At 39.2% G+C, this 17587-nt stretch overlaps 1 protein-coding gene and 1 pseudogene across 5 annotated transcripts in view; one reads left to right on the top strand and one right to left on the bottom strand.

The window, feature by feature from the left end:
* SIK3 (SIK family kinase 3) overlaps nucleotides 1-17587 on the top strand; it is a 238493-nt gene that overhangs the window by 21474 nt on the left and 199432 nt on the right. The window lies entirely within an intron of this gene.
* On the bottom strand, nucleotides 9853-9928 carry LOC116647063 (annotated as a pseudogene).

The raw sequence follows: 17587 nt of genomic DNA, 5'->3' as shown, positions 1-17587 counted from the left end.
CCTGTTACAGATGCTTTAGGCTGAAAGAGTGGAAGGAATGCTAGGGAAAAAAACGACCCGTGGAGATGCTAAGAACTGACCAGACTCACTCTGAATAAGCATATAATTTAAATTAAAGTCGTGCTCTTGCCATGCATGTGCAGCTTTAAGTAAAATTCTCCAGCGTCCCCTTCCCGCATTAGATTGCTCTTTCTGAAGTCTTCTCTATAGAGGTAATATAGCTGCCAGAAGACTGTAGCTGGGGGTAGCCAGGACCTAGACCTTTTTTGTGGTAGAATGTCTGGGGAATCAATATACAATAAGACCACTCACTGTAATTATGAATTCTCCTATTGTGAAGTTTGAAGGAGAGTAAGAATCTTCTTGACTTAACAGATTTTGGCTTATAAACTTCAGACTCAACTAGATTTTATTCCCCTCAATCCTTTAACATTATCCTGCAAAATATTGGAGAATACTTACCGGATAATTCTTTTGACTTACTTCAACGACCATTGTAAGGGAGTGTTAATATGGGAGGTTGACAGTTTGGTGAAATAATCACCTGGAAGCTGTGATTCAGCATTAGTCACTGGCTTTTCTGCTAGGTTACACTCCCCTATCCCTCAACTTAATTGTGGTGAGTCTCAGGCATTTGATTACACAATATCAAAGAAACTGACCTTAGTGATAACCTAGGAACATTTCCAGATAGTAAAAATATTCAGGGAAAGAAATTCATCTGCATTAGCTAGTGGTATTAGTTCTCTAGAGAAATGTTAGTACATTTTCCAGGTTATGTCCTAGAATATTACAAGGATGAATGACCATCTTAGGAAAAATGGCCATTTGCACTGTTAGTGTTCTTAAAAAGTGGAAGTGCAACTGAATGTGCTTTCTGTACATGTTCATTTTCGTACTTAATAATATGGGATCAGTTTTACATCTCTCTTGGCTAACTTGTAAAACCATGGATGATTTGGGTTCAGTGTACCTGTTTTACCTAATTTCTCACCATTATGTGTTTCCTCACTGTCTCATGAAATTGCCACGTTTAATCTTTCATTAAAACATTTTTTTTTTCTGGAATGCCTGTTCTTTGTTTCTTCCCTTCTTTCCTTTCTTCTATTTATCCTTCTAGTCATCCACCAATATTTGAGTATCTGCTGTGTTCCAGGCACTGTAGCAGGCATTGAGATGGGGTGGTGAACAGGAGAAAGCCATGGTCTCTGCCCACAGGAGCTTATAGTCTATCGTGGTGTTACTGGTTCCTAACCTGACCTGCCTTCAAGGTTTAGCTGTTCTTCTGACCTTTATATAATCCTCCTGGACTTCTTTAGCCCTCGCTGACCCATCTCTTCCATGAGCTACAGTACTTTAAATTTGATTCACACAATGTAGTGCTTAGTGACATCTCATACTGTGGGCTGATTGTTGAAGTGTCTTAGTCTCATCTTACCAGCTAGAGTGTAAGTTCCTTTTTTTTTTTTTTTTTTAAGATTTTATTTATTTATTTGACAGAGAGAGACACAGCAAGAGAGGGAACACAAGCAGGGGGAGTGGGAGAGGGAGAAGCAGGCTCTCTGCAGAGCAGGGAGCCCGATGCGGGGCTCGATCCCAGGACCCTGGGATCATGACCTGAGCCGAAGTCAGATGCTAACGCCTGAGCCACCCAGGCGCCCCTGGAGCGTAAGTTCCTTAAAGGCAGAGGCAGTCCTGTCCTTTTTTTCCTCCATAACCCTGAGCCCAAGAAAGTGGGTGAAAGAAGTGTTTTGATTCACCCTGCCCTGCTGAATGTCCAAGTTACATTAGAAGTCATTGTGAAGATTATGCTTTTATATTTTTAATTTTTATTTCTAAAAAAGATTTATTTATTTATTTTAGAGAGAGCAAGCGAGCAGGGAGAGGGACAGAGGGAGAAGGAAAGAATCTCAAGCAGAGCTGAGCGCAGAGCCCGATGCGGGGCTTGATCTCACAACCCGAGATCATGACCTGAGCTGAAATCAGGAGTCGGATGTTGCCAACTGAGCCACCCAGGCACTCCTATGCTTTTGTTAAAAAAAATTTAATTCTTCCCAGTTGTTTGCCTATTTGCTGTTTCTCTTAATCTGTGTTGAAGATGAACGAAAATGACTCCACTGATTCACTATCCGCATTTTTATTATTTTCTAGTGGGGAATTTGTATTTGAGCTGATATTGCACACCTTCTTATCTGGTTCCCCTTGTGACTAATGAGGGATGAAGTTCCTGGCTAATGTTGATCTTAGCACTCTGCTTGTAATCTTTTAGGCTTAGATGTCCCACCAACTATTTATTAACTCACTTAAAATGGGAAGCAGACAGTGTTGTAAATTAAAATTTAAAATTGAGCGCCTCAAAAAGATTAATAGAAATGGGAAATAATCTCTTAATGGGGCCTACATTATTTATATTTATATAATGTTAGAACTCAAAACTCTTCCTGAGTAATAAGTGAAATATGGCAACTTAACTGTAAAGGAAGGAGGCTGGATCATTGAATTAAATGTTTTTCTGAATGTGCTAAAAGCTCTGAGGTCATGGCACTTCAGTGTTGGGAATAAGAAGGAATATTTTCTTTATTGAGAAGGAGAGCAGAGGGTACTGGGAAAAGGAAATGCTTGTCTGCCTACACTTAAAAATTGAGACGATGAGTGTATTGAATTGAAGACCATGGAGCAGGAGAAAAGGAAACCATTTTTCCTCTTGAAGTAATCCTAGTTCCTGACTTGAACAAACTGACTGTTAAAAAGAATTACATGACAATAGGGAGATTTGAACATTGACTGATATTTGATGTCAAGCAATTACAATCTTTTTAGGTGGAATGATAATATCGTGGTTATTTTCAAAAGAAAGAGTACTCACCTTTAGAAATATGTGCTGAAGTACAGAGAGATAACATAATATGGTATCTGGGGTCTGCTGAGGAGAGGAAGAAGTGGTCAGGAGTCTAGAGTCCAGTGGCCATTTATTTATAATTGTTGTGTCTGGCTGATGGGTTCAGGAGGACCATTATATTGTTTCTCTCTACTCGTGTAGGTTTAAAAGTTTCCATAATAAAAACGAAAAAGAACTGCACAAAAAACCAAAACGCCCAGCAACTTAGAGGTAGAAGTGTCAAACCTTCCCTTCTGCCTTCTTCCAGCTTGACTCCAGATAGGACACATAAGTCCCCAGATTGCTGCCCACGTTGCCCAGATGGAATGCAGTGCAGCTTTCCATCCCTTCAAGTTTGAATCTGTCCATAGTGCAGCATCACTGAGAGAGCTACAGTGTGGGAAGTTACAACAGAAGTCATTCTATCCGTAAGATGCGTCTTTTTATGTAGGTGAAGATAGTAAGGTTTAAAAAGCAAAATATAATTAGAGAATAGGAAAATAACGGCATAAAATTAAATGCCATATTTTATAGTGCTGATTAAGCACCAAAAGAACACTGGATTAAGGATAAGAAGTTTTGTTTGTTTGTTTGTTTGTTTGTTTTTCAGGATAAGCAAAATTTTTATTAGGCCAGTGGACTTTGGGATCACCTTTAAACAAAATATAGGAGTTGGATTGCTGATAGTAGTATGGGGACAGCATGTCCAGGGAAGGAAAATATTATGTTTGAGGGAGAGTGGATGGATTTGGATTGGTGTATTTTATTAATTAATTATTTTAAAAATATTTGAGTAATCTCTACTCCTGATGTGGAGTTTGAACTCATGACCCCGAGATTAGGAGTCGCATGCTCTTTCGACTGAGCCAGCCAGGACCCCTTATTTTATCATCATCATCATCATCATCATCATCATCATCATCATTTTAAAGATTTAATTTAATTTTTTATTTTTTAAAAAAATTTTATTTGTCAGAGAGAGAGAGGGAAAGAGCGTGTGCACAAGAGTGAGAGAGAGCACAAGCAGGGGGAGCGGCAGACAGAGGAAGTAGCAGGCTCCCCGCTGAGCAGGGAGCCCGATGCGCGGGGCTCGATCTCAGGACCCTGGGATCATGACCGGAGCTGAAGGCAGACGCTTAACCGACTGAGCCACCCAGGCGTCCCTAAAGATTTTATTTTTAAGTAGTCTCTACATCCACTGTGGGGCTCAAACTCACAACCCCAAGATCAAGAGTTGCATGCTCTGTAGATTGAGCCAGCCAGGCGCCCCTAGATTGGTATATTTTAGATAAATTGGATGGGCTGGGTTCATAAAGGACATGATTTTTTAGCTGAGGCATTTGGACTTGATCTTATAGGCTATAGGGAGCCGTTTTTGACTCTTAAGGTACCTAATTATTAATTTGATTTGATGATAATATAGTATATTATTAGTTGCATGCTTTTGCACAGAGAATATAACTTGACTATATGATTTTAAAATTCTTTTTCACATAAATTCTTTATTTCTGTAGTGCCCCAAAGGACTATTCAGGGACCAGAATTAATATTTCTATTTTAAAAAAGGGAGGGAGGTGCCTGGGTGATTTAGTCAGTTAGGCATCTGCCTTCGGCTCAGGTCATGATCCCAGGGTCCTGGGATCGAGTCCCACATCGGCATCCCTGCTGAGCAGCGGGGCCTGCTTCTCCCTCTCCCTCTGCTGCTCCCCCTGCTTGTTCTCTCTCTGTCAAATAAATAAATAAAATCTTTAAAAAAAAAATAAAAGGAGGGACACCGAGGTACTCAGAGTTAGTGACCTTAATAAAATGTGAGTGAGTCATTGGCAGATCTGGGTTCAGATCTGATATATTGGGTTTTGAGCTCCTTCTACATACTTTACTTATTTAAAAGTAATTGTTTTCCACATGACTGGTTTTAATTGTTTTCCACATGAGTGGTTTTCTTTTTTGAGATGTGTGGTACATATAGGTAATGTTGACGCTAGGCATTTCTTGCCTTTTCTTACCTACCTTCTTCCTGGGAATATATATATATATATATTTGTTCTTTATTTTTTATGTGGTTCTAGCCAGTTTTTCCCCAGCAGTTCAAGACCCAGCACTTTTTTTCCCCTGTCCTGCCAGTTTGTTGGGTGGTAGTTTGATTGCCATTGATAAATCTGCCCACTGTAATGTTATGCCCCGGACTCATGCTTCTGATTGCTACCGCTGTGTATCCTGCTTCCCTTCTGCCCCTGCAGTTTATAAAATGGGATAATAATCCCAGCCTTTTCTGAGCTTCTTTGTAAGAGTGTCAAAGATTTGAAAGTAATCTAGTGGAAGGTACTATAAACATCTTAAGAAACACTATAATTTTATAGATTTCCCCCCCAAAATAACATTTTAATCAACTTAAGACGTAATTTGCATTCAATAAAATTGAACCATTTTAAGTATACAATTTGCATTTTGACAAATATATACAGTCATGTAATGACCACACTATCAACATGTAGAACTTTGCTACTATCCCAAAAAGTTCCTTTAGTGCCCTTTGCATTCATTCCCACTCCCGCCTTCAGCCCCAGAAAACCCCTAATTTGCTGTCACTATAGGTTATCTTTGCCTATTCTGGAATTTCATGTAAATGACCTTAACCAGGAGGTTTCAGCATCTGTTCACTGTTGGGAGTGCCTGGGTGGCTCATTCAGTTAAGCTCAGGTCATGATCCCAGTGTCCTCCTCAGCAGGAGTCTGCTTCTCCCTTTCTCTCTGCCCTTCCCTGTGCTCATGCATGTGCTCTCTCTCTTTCTCGAATAAGTAAAATCTTAAAAAAAAAAGATTCCTTCACTGTTGTTGTCTGTATCAGTAGTTTGTTACTTTTTATTGCTGAGTGGTGAATCTGAGTAATGTTTCATTATATGGCTATAACAGGATTTGTTTATCCATTTTTCTATTGATGAACATGTGAATTGTTTCTAGTTTTTGGCTATTGTGAATAAAGCTACTAGGGACTTGATGTGGAACTTTGGGTAGACTTATGTTTTCATTTCTCTTGGGTAAACACCTTGGAGTGGGAGGACTGGGTCATATGGCTGGTAGGTGTGTGTTTAGCTTTTTAAGAAACTGCCAAATTGTCTTCCAAAGTGGCTGTATAAATTTACATTCTGTCTAGCAGTGTGTGAGGGTTCTAGTTGCTCCATATCCTCACCAACGCTAGGATGAGAAAATTTTTGCCATTCTGATAGTTGTATATGCTATCTTGTGCTTTAAATTTACATTTTTTTCATGACTAATGATATTGACATCTTCTCAGGGACTGACTTGCTAGCTGTGTATCTTTGGTGAAGTACTTGTTCAAAACTTTTGCCTGTTTTTAAAAATTGGGTGGTTTATTTTTTTAATGTTGAGTTTTGAGAATTCTTTGTATATTCCGCACTTGATCTTAGCCAAAAGGCCGAGAAGCGATGAGAATTCTTTGTATATTCTGGACACAAGTCATTTATCAGATAAATGCTTTGCAAAGATTTTCTTCCATTCTGCGGCTTATCTTTTCATCCCCTCGACAGTGTCTTTTAAGAGCAAGAATTTTTATTTTGAATTCCAGTTTATCCATTTGCTCTTTTATGAATTGTGCTTTTGGCATTTAGTCTTCATCCTGTCTTTTCATTTTTTAAAGTAATAAATTCGTTTGGAATTTATCAGACCAAACCAAGGCAGGAAGTCAAACCATATTTCATTTTTATGTTGGGTAAGAATCACTAGAGACAAATTATTTTCTATGGGATCGATGCCTGAATTTTTTCAAGCACAAATTTTCTAGCAATTAGAAGTCAAATGCAGTGCAGATATATTACTTTTTATTTTTTTATTATTATTTTTTAAGATTTTATTTATTTATTTGAGAGAGAGAGAAGGAGAGACAGTGAGAGAGTACAACCGGGGAGGAGAGGGAGAAGCAGGCTCTCTACAGAGCAGGGAGCCCAATGCGGGGCTCAATCCCAGGACCCTGGGATCATGACCTGAGCCGAAGGCAGATGCTTAACCGACTGAGCCACCCAGGCGTCCCTACTTTTTTTTTTTTTTTTAGAAGATTTTATTTATTTATTTGACAGAGAGAGAGACAGCGAGAGAGGGAACAAGCCAGGGGAGTGGGAGAGGGAGAAGCAGGCTTCCTGCCCAGCAGGGAGCCCGATCCCAGGACCGGAGCTGAAGGCAGACGCTTAACTGACTGAGCCACCCAGGCGCCGCACAGATATGTTACTTAATAATATTTTGAGTGTTTCCAGAGAACTCAGTTTGTAAGCTGTTTAATTACTAATTACCCATCCTTTTCTGTGAAAGAACGTAAGTTCTATTTTAAAAAGGTGCTTTTTCTAAAGGGGCTGTTGTAGGTATAAGAATCCACAAATCAAGATCTGTGTAGTAGCTAATAATCATAAAGTATAAAGTTCATTAAGAGAACATGCTCAGTCATATTGTTAATCCTAATTTGTGGTACTGCTCACCAGTAGAAAAGAAATGTAAGCTCTTGTTAAATCCTAAGCTACTACTGAGGGTAAAATGCCTTGTAGCTGAACTGGAGGAGTGGTGAACCAGCCTTTATTACCCAGTTTTGAGAGTCAGTAGTCTCCAAGAATGAAGAAAAAGGAGTTAAGATTGGGAGGTAGTAAATAGTATGCTGTTTCTATTTCAAATACTTTAAGAGATAATGACAAAGGCATAAGGTTGTATAATTTTTGGTGTCTCAGATGATAATGAAGTATGTTATAAATTAGATAAAACAAGCGCTCTCAGTTGTTTAAAAACATTTCTTGGTAGTTACTGACAGATTATACGGAGAGGAAGCTTGAGTCTCAGCACAGAGGTGATCTTAGTATTACAAATACTGAAGGACTTTGACCTTTGTTCTGAACCTGCTTTCTCTTGACCGGTCTCTCTATGAATTCTCAGTGCTGCACTCTTACTGCATGCTTTTCCTAGACCTTCTTGATACCATGCTCACGGGCATGGGATAAAATTATCAGTGTACCTGAAGAGGTTTTTTTGGCTGAATACAAGACACGGAGTGTGCAATTTCTAACATTACTGACAAGGTCTGTGCCTCTCTTAAAAGACGAGGAATCTTAAGAGCCTTAACTAAGAATTTAAAACCTGGGTATGCTGTCCTCCTGATCATTTCTTTTTCACTCACATCTTTTTTTGGCAAATCAAAAAATTTGGCCAGAGGGATTGTTTACCTTTTGAAAAAAAAGAAACTAGATCTTGCAGTTTGTTTTGGTTGCAAATATCCGGGCAGCTGAATTTACATTGAGCAGAAGATGTTGCCCTGCTTAGTGGATGCTCTAGAAACCAAGAGACTCTGCCTGTTACATATATGGTGAAAGGTAATGAATCTCATCTTTCCTTTGTGGGGAGAATGCCAACCTCACTAATTTATGGCTTCATTGTAGTTATGTTTATATCTTCTGAGACATGGCAACTGATTGTTTTAGATTCATCATGTTTGAGTGACAGTTTTAGGGAAAGGGGAGGGTATTTAGTTCCAAGAACTGGTGGTTTTTATCACTTTAATCAATTCAGGTCTAATGACATGAAGAATAGTTAGTATTGGGCAGATGTACATGTAGTACATTTTGTTAAGTGTAAGTAGTAAAAAAAAAAAAAAAAACCTTTAAGTAGTCATGTAATTCATTATAGCAGCTGAAAATTTTGTGTAAGAAACCAGTGAAGCTAATTTCTGATTCACACAGAGCAGAAGAATTTAATATTCTAACTTGAGCAAAAGGCAACTAAAAAGCAACTTGAACCACTTTATGTGGCTTTCAATATGTAGGAATATTTTTTTCATCTTTCCTCATATGTTTTACTTCTTAGTCATTTACTTCCAGTAGTTTCCAAATTAGTTGAGGGAATTCAGGTGGTAACCGAGTTCCCTGTAGTACAAGATTTTCCTGCTGTGTATGTGAACCACTTTTTCTGGAAAAACCCTTCCATTGGCAGTCTTCTTGAGGGCATGTACTTCTCTACACTTAGTGATTTGGGGGCTGAAGCCTGTGTTTAGTCAGAGATGACAAATGGCTGAAAAAAATTTTTTTTCCAGTTTAGTGACCGAGAAATGATTCAGAATTGAAACTGAAGTGAATATGGAGTTACTTGCAGTTACTCTTCTACAGTTGCTGTCTGTTGCTATTAGGCATATTTTGGACATGTGGTTTCCATTTCGATATTCTGTGTTATGTTGCTAAATTTCTTGTCTGGTTTAGACACTGCTTTTGGAAATTAGGTTGGAACTAGCTTTGAACAGAGGGCCACTAGAAATTGGACATTGTGGTCCCTTTGGGGAGGAGAAGTTGGCATATTTTTACTTAAAGGATTTTTAGGAAAATTTTGATAACAAAAATATATTTTCCAGATGTTAGGGGTTAAGTACTTGCTGAGAAAACCAGGAAGCTTGTGAAAATGTTCGCCTTTAAAGTTAAAACTCTCAGTACTTTTTTCTTTTATAATTAAACAGAGGTAAGTTAAAAAAAAAAAAAAAGCATGTTCATTGTAAAGAGTTCAGTGTATAGAAATTTATGAAGGAAAAAGCGCTTGCTCCACTCCCAATTTTACTCTCTAGAAATAACTGTTAACAGTTTGGTATATGTTCTTCCATATCTTTTTCAGTGCACATGCAACTATTTGTAGGTGGATTTGGGGGGTTTATTTTATTTTGTGCTATTGCAGCTTTTATAATTCAGTCTCTTTACATATATAAAAAATCTACTTTAATTTCCCCCACCCCCCACTTTTCTGTTAGTTTTTTGAAATGTTACTATTCATTTTCTTAATCATGTGTAGGACTTTAAAAAGTCCTATGTGGTTATTAATGCTTCGTTATGTATGGTGTAAGTATTTTCTCTCATATAATTTGTCTTAACTTTTAACTTTTGTGGTATATCTTTTGTTATTTAAAAGGTTTTATTTTACTTATTTTTTTTACATGTTTGTATAAAAAATATGGAACATTTCACGAATTTGTGTGTCATCCTTGTGCAGGGGCCATGCTCATCCTCTCTGTATTGTTCTGCTGGGACTTCTGGGTTTTATGGTATTCTCAGGAGTGCAGGTACCCATCTGAACAATAAAAGTTCTCTAAGTTTTCTTCTAGTGCTTTGTAAATTTATTTTTAATATTTAGGTTTTAAATCCACTTGGAATGTATTTTCAGTATAATGTGAGATAAGGATCTGGATTTAAAAAAAAATTTTGGTAGCCAGTTGTCCTAATAGTTTGTCACTTACATACTTATTTGAAATAGTCTTGTTAACACAGAATCTTATTTATTTAAAAAGATTTTATTTTTAATGTAATCTCTGCACCTGATGTAGGGCTTGAACTTACAACCCCGAGATCAAGAGTTGCATGCTCTACCTGCTGAACCAGCCAGGCGCCCCTTAACATATACTTTTGACAGGCGGTGCTTATCTGTGTACCTGTACTACATGTTTTAATTATAGTCACTTTAGAGAATATTTTGAAATTTCTTTAACTATTACAGTTGATTCTCCCTCTCTTTTTAAAGTAGACTAATCATAATCATGAGCAAATAATAATTTGGACTTTCCCAATGCTTATGCTCCTTTTTTAGTGACAATGTTGAAGAATAGTTATGGTGATAATAATACCATCTAATACAGTGCTTCTCAACTTTATGTGTGCAGAAATTACCTGAGGGATCTTATTAAAATGCTGATTCAAGCAATTGTGCTACTAGATGTTTACCCAAACAATAAGGAATACTAATTCAAAGGGATACATGCACCCCGATGTTCACCGCAGCATTATCTACAATAGCCAAATTATGGAAACAGCCCAAGTGTCCATTGACTGATGAATGGATAAAGAAGATGTGTGTGTGTGTGTATGTATGTATATATATATATATTTTCACACACACACACAATGGAATATTACTCAGCCATAAAAAAGAATGAAATCTTGCTATTTGCAATGACATAGATGGAGCTAGAGGGCATAAGGCTAAGTGAAATAAGACAGAGAAAGACAAACCATACGGTTTCACTCATGTGGAATTTAAGAAACAAAACAAGCGGGCAAAGGGAAAAAAGAGAGAAGGAAATCAAGAAATAGACTCTTAACTATAGAGAACAAACTGCTGGTGGTTGGGGGGGATCGGTGAAATAAGTGAAGGGGATTAAGGAGTGCACTTGTGATGAGCGCTGGGTCTTGTATTTAATTGTCGGATCACTGTATTGTACACCTGAAACTAATATTACACTGTATGTTAACTAACTGAAATTTAAATAAAAACTTAAAAAAAAAAGATGACATGTCAAGGAAAGTGCAGACTCAGTAGGTCTGGGGTAGGCCTGAGAGTCTGCATTTCTGACAAGACCCCATGTGATGTTGATTTATAGGTTTACAGACCTTTGAGTAACAGGGGGCTAATATTTGTTACACTTAATTCCAGTCACTGTTCTTAGTGCTTTATGTGTATGAACTCAGTTAATCTTCTTAACTCCACGATGATGATGATCTCCTAGTTTACCAGTAGAGAAACTGAGATTTGGAGAAGTTTATGACTTGATCACAAGTCATAAGACATTACCAGTAGGTAGAAGAGCCAGACCCAGCCCAGGCAGAGTTGGCACCCTAAATTTCTTGAATAGATTTCCTCACCAATATCGGACATTATTTTCTCTTGCGTGACTCAAATGGTAATACCTTTAGTTTTTGTTTTAAATTAGTAGACTTTATTTTTTGAGCAGATTTATAAAAATTGAGCAGAAAGTACAGAGAATTCCAGATATCCCCTTACCTCCCTCCTTCCCCCAGTTTCCCCTAATATTAACATCTTGTATTAGTGGGGTACATTTGTTACAGTTGATGAGCTGATATTGATATGTTATTAATTAAAGTCTGTAGTTTACATTAGGGTCCACATTTATTTTGTATAGTTCTGTGGGTTTGGACAAATGCATGATGTCATGTATCTACCATTATAGTATCACACAGAATAATTTCACTGCCTTAAGCATTTCCCCTGCTCCCTCCAGCCATCTCCTTCCCTCTCCCCCACTTATCTTTTTGCCACCTCCATAATTTTTCCTTTTCCAGAATGTGATATAGTTGGAATGGTACATTAGGTAGCCTCTTCAGATTGGCTACTTTCACTTAGCAATGTGCATTTAAGCTTCCTTCCCGTCTCTTTGTGGCTTGATAGCTCCATTCTTTTTATCACTGGATAGTATTCTATTGTCTGGATGTACCCTAGTTTATCCACTTACCTACTGAAGAACATCTGGATTACTTCCACATTTTGGCAGTTATGAATAAAGCCGCTGTAAAATCCACGTGCGGGTTTCAACTCTTTGGGTAAATACAAAGGAGCGTGATTGTTGGATCATATGGTAAGAGTACGTTTAGTTTTGTAAGAAACCACCAGACTGTCTTCCAAAGTGGCCGTTTGGTTTTGCACTCTCACCAGCAGTGAATGAGAGTTCCTATTGCTCCACGGCCTTGCTAGCATTTGGTGTTGTCGGGGCTTTGGATTTTTGCCACTCTAATAGGGGTGAGCCGTATCTCATTGTGGTTTTAATTTGCAATTCCCCAGTGACATAGGATGTTGAGCATCTTTTCACATGCTTAGTTGCTATCTGTGTATATCTTCTTTGGTGAGGTTTAGATCTTTTGCCCATTTTTTAATTGTTTTCTGTGGTGGTTGGTTGTTTTTTTAGTGTTGCATTTTAAGAGTTCTTAGAATATTTTGGATACCTGTCCTTAAATCAGATATATGCATGGGTTGTTTCTTTCTTTTTTTTTTTTTTTTTAATCAGATATATATTTTGCAAAGATTTTCTCGCAGGTTTTGGCTTGTCTGTGTCTTTAGTTTTTACCATTATGGTGATGCTTGCCCTCGAATTGTGACAGATAATCAAGTTAAGAAAGTTTCCTCTTTTTTGTCTTTCTGAGAGCTTTTTTTCAGGAATGGTATTCAGGGAATCTTTGAAAATTATTTGGCTAAATAAATAGATGAAGCTTTGTTATTAGCAAGGCATGCCTGTTTTATTCTGGATACTTAACAACACATTCCTTATGGTGCTGTATTTAAGAATGTAACTGAAAATTTAATTCCTGGTCCTTATAAATAGTTTACTCTTACTCCTTCCCTGATCTCTTGTCTTCTTAATGTTTACGTCGGTTGCTTGTCCAACATCCTAATCTCATTCTGGCTTGACCTTTACTTCAGCTGTCTGTCTCTCCACTTGTCTCTAGCAATCTATTCCTGGGGCCGGTCAGACTGCCACCTCTGAAATCATAAATTTGGAAATTTGCTCTCTGAACACAATTTCCTGTCTTTTTAGTTCTGCCACTTGCTGAACTTACTCTCCGATTTCACGGAGGCCTCCAGCCCCTGAAATCTTGCCTGTCTCCAAATGTATGACATTCTTCCTGGCATCACTTTCGTCCACGTGGACATAGTTGGTCACTTTCAATGAGTCATACGTATCCTCAGTTCTCCTGCACCTTTGTTCTTCTGTCCCCCACGCCGTACCCATCTCCAGCTGTGGATTAACAATGCTGCCCATTTTCTGTGTTCCCGCTTTAGGGCCTGAAGAAATGATGGAATCGTGTTTATTTGTTCAGTTGCCAGCACGTGAGTTCTGCCCTCATCTGTGCTTCTTATTCTTGTTAGTAGCCCTCTTTGCCTGTAGCTGATTTCTTTTCTCCTTCACCAGAATGACTGTTCTTTCCAAATCTTTACCCGTTTTTGGTGAGCTCACGCTCACCTCCTTCTATCACAGAAGACCCCATAGTCCAGTAAAGTGACCCTAAAAAAAAAAAAGAAAATTCATGGGGCGCCTGGGTGGCTCAGTTGCTAAGCGTCTGCCTTCGGCTCAGGTCATGATCCCAGGGTCCTGGGATCGAGCCCCACATCGGGCTCCCTGCTCCGAGGGAAGCCTGCTTCTCCCTCTCCCACTCCCCCTGCTTGTGTTCCCTCTCTTGCTGTGTCTCTCTCTGTCAAAGAAATAAATAAAATCTTTAAAAAAAAAAAAAGAAAGAAAAACCCAGAAATCTGTTATTTCTTGTATCATACCTTCTGTTACTCAGATAAAGATAAAATTCCTAAGTTTCACATGCCCTTTCTAGTTGTCCAGTCTCCTCTCTCTCCTCTCTGAGCCCCAGCTTCATTGGCCTTTTGTCAGATTCTTAACATGCCACACTCATTCTTAGCATAGGGTCTTTGTGTCTGTCCTGCCCTCTGCCAGACAGTTTTTCTCTTTCGCTTTTTAATTCATATTCATCTTTGGAACTTAATTTATATGTCACTTGCTCAAAGAAGCTTTCCTGACCTTCCATTTGCCTGAAGACAGATTAGACTCCCGCTGAAATAATAGTAATGAGACTAACAATAATAGCAAACATACGATGTTTATTGTGCGCCGGGCACTGTTCTAAATATGGCCTTTTTAAAAAAAGTCTTTACAGCAACCCTCTGGGTTAGATAGATGGGGAAATAAATAGGACCTCTAATTGTCCCCATTTTATAGACGAGGAAACTGAAGTGCCGAGTGTTAAGTCACTTGTCCCAAGTCACATAACCAGTTGGCAGCAGAGCTGGGATGTGCACGCAGCAGTTAGGCCTTGGAGCCCATGCTCTAGACTGCTGTGCTGTAATATAATGCTAATTATGATTGTGTAATTTTGGTTAATGTCCACCTTTCTTGGTAGGCTCTCAGTTCCTGGGGTTCAGAGACTGCATCTGTGTGGTTAATTTTTGACCCTCCGGTGCCTAGAACAGAGCCCGGCAGCCGGTGGGCTGTGACAGAATGAATCCGCCGACCATTCCGCTTAACTGAGTCAATAGAAACCTCCGTGAGCGTCTTCAGTTTTCGTCCCTTCTGCTTCCACACACTCAACCCCCTGGATGGAAAGAATAGGTGCTTGCGTTTATTTCAAAAGTTAATCCCTCTGCCTGTTTACTTTCTCTATCGTAGAAGTCGTATTTGCACTTGGGCTAAGAAGAAGTAGTGAAAGTGTCCATAAGGTGAATGTCCTTCATCCTCTCCCTCCCTTACCGTGCTCACTTTCCAGAGGTGTCGGCCCCGAGCCAGCAAAGTGTGTATCTTCTGAACATGCATGGAGCGTACAGAGTGTATGGTTGCTTATATACACAAGAGGGAGTGTGTGTAATATGCACACTAGTTTGAGTTTGCTTTTGTATTAAAAATTAACTTCTAGTATTGAACTGTAGTTTTGCAAGCTGTCATCATTGAGGGCAGCTAGGGAAAGGGTACATGGGCTCTCTCTGTAACACTTTTTAAAGTGGCATGTGACTCTCCAATGATCTCAAAATAAAAAGTTGAAATAAAATTAAATGGTAGAGACCTTTCCCTGTCTGCATATTTATCTCTTTCTTCTAAAGGACTACAGAAGACCCCATTGTATAGATGCGCATTACTTTATTTTACCTTTCCCCTGCTGATGGATTGGTAAGCTCTTGCATTTTTTCATTTTTACCAGCACTGCTGTAGGGGGAACAGCCTTGCATCCATGGCTTTATCCTTCCTCGGGTATATGTGCACAGCCAAGTTTTAGAGGAGAGGGGATCAAAAGATCCATGCGTTTGAAATTTTGATGGAAGTTGGCCGGCTGCTCTCCAAACTGGTTTCTACTTTTCACCAGCAGGTAGGATAGAGCCCGCTCTCTTGCACTCACCTGTACTATCCACATCCTGTTCCTCCACTTCTTCTTCGGGACTTGAAATTGATTATCCTTTTCCATTTAATATCTCTCCTTCTCTATTGGCTCGCTCCCATCTGCCCATCCTCCATCAGCTCCTCCATATTGATGAGACTTTTCTTTAGTAACTAAGTGCTTGATCTGTATTTATTTCTCCTTAAGGCAACCTGAAGAGGTAGCTCCTGTTGTTATCCCCATTTTACAGGGAAGGAAACTGAGACATAGAGAAGTTAAGTGACTTGCCCAAGGTCACCCAGAGAGTGAGGAGCTGGGTAATAATGCAGTCGGTCTGACTGCAGAGTCTGTGCTCTTCCCCACCACACTGTCAGAGAGGGTCGGGAGACTATTGCCAGTTGCTCACATCCATCCTGTGGCCTGTTTTTTGTATAACCCAGCTAACATGCTTTTTACATTTTTAAAGGGTTGTTAAAAAAAAAAAAAAGGAAAATATGGGACCATGTGTGACCCACAAAGCCTACAGAAAAGTTTACTTTTCTTAACATTAAATGAGATCGTTCCTGTAAAAGTATTTAGCATAGAGCTGGTACTTAATAATAGCTTAAGAAATATTAAAGGCATCATTACTGTTATTATCAGTGCCTCTCTTTTAGCATCCAGCTCTACGTCACCTCTTTCTCCTCCGCACCTACTGCCCTGGCATGTCCACTGAGCTGCTCTGGGAAGGGTTCTCAGTGCCTTGTTGCTAATCCTATTACTCAATTTAAACTCTGGTTCTATCTGAGTTCTGTGAATCATTTGACACTAACTACCCTATTCTTTTACACATTTCCTTTAGTTTTCAAACCAGGAGCGCCTTTCGTGTTTGCTTTTTCTTCCCTGGTGTTACTACTCCTTCATGAACTCCTTTGCTACTCCGTTTCTCTGCCAGCTTTGTAAGGGATGGGATTCTTCTGGATTCAGTCCTTGGCACTCCCTCCCTCCCTCCCTGTCTTCTGCTCCACTTACTCTTCTCTTCCCTCATCTGAATCAGGAAGCCCCGCATTTGGGTAAGAGTCCATCCTTTTCTGTCTGAGCAGTCTGAACGGTTTACTTCATCTCTTGGTTTTTCTCTCTGTAAGGACGAGAATAGTAGCACCCACCTCAGGATTGTGTCGATTGGATGAAACCAAGTATGTAAAACATTCAAACCGTATCTCATTTACAGCAAGTGCTTAGTAAATGATAGCAACAGGAATAGTAATAATAGTGTAGTTGTGTTGTTACTGTAACTCTGTGCCTCTAGCACTCCCACCTGTCTTCAAGTCCACGTAAAGCTATTCAGGGGCCTGCTAGAGACCCACACTTGGACACTTCCCCCAACGCTTTAAACTCTGAGTCTTAGTCTTTCTCTGGCTTCAATATTTAGTGACTGTGGCCTCAAATAAATGACTTATTTTCTTCCAGTCTTAGTTTCTCCATTTTTGAAAGGGCGACGGTAATAGAACTTACCTTCTTAACATCGAATGAGATCGTTCTTGTAAAAGTATTTAGCATAGCGCTGGTATGTAGTAACAGCTTAAGAAATTAGAGGGACGCTTGGCTGGCTCAGTTGGTAGAGCGTGCGACTCTTGATCTCAGGGTCAGGAGTTCGAGCCTTACATTGCAGGGTAGAGTTTACCTAAAAAAAATATTAGAGCCAACACTACGATTATTATCAGTGTTATTATTATTCCTCTTAAAATTTGATCTTCCTTTTGCCCTATTCCGCTTAGAACAGGAGCCTCAGCTTTTCCCGTCTGCCTTCTCTTCCTGACCCTCCACAGGCAATTAGTCACCAAATACTGTTGGTTCTACTTCAGAAGCATCTGCTCACATTCATCCACTCCTTATCATTTCTTGACAGAGTTATTGTGTAACCTCCTAATTGGTCTCCTGGCCTCTGGGCCACCTTCCCCCTTTCATCCAGATTTATCTTTATTGATGGCAGATCTCTTCACATCACTCAGCAGTAAAGGCCTCAGATGAGCCCCTCTTACCCGAAA

This window comes from Phoca vitulina, unplaced genomic scaffold, assembly GCF_004348235.1.
Source record: "Phoca vitulina isolate PV1807 unplaced genomic scaffold, GSC_HSeal_1.0 scaffold38, whole genome shotgun sequence".
Lineage (NCBI taxonomy): Eukaryota > Metazoa > Chordata > Mammalia > Carnivora > Phocidae > Phoca > Phoca vitulina.
Note: the sequence above shows the minus strand (reverse complement) of the source record. Positions and strands in the feature narration are given on the sequence as shown.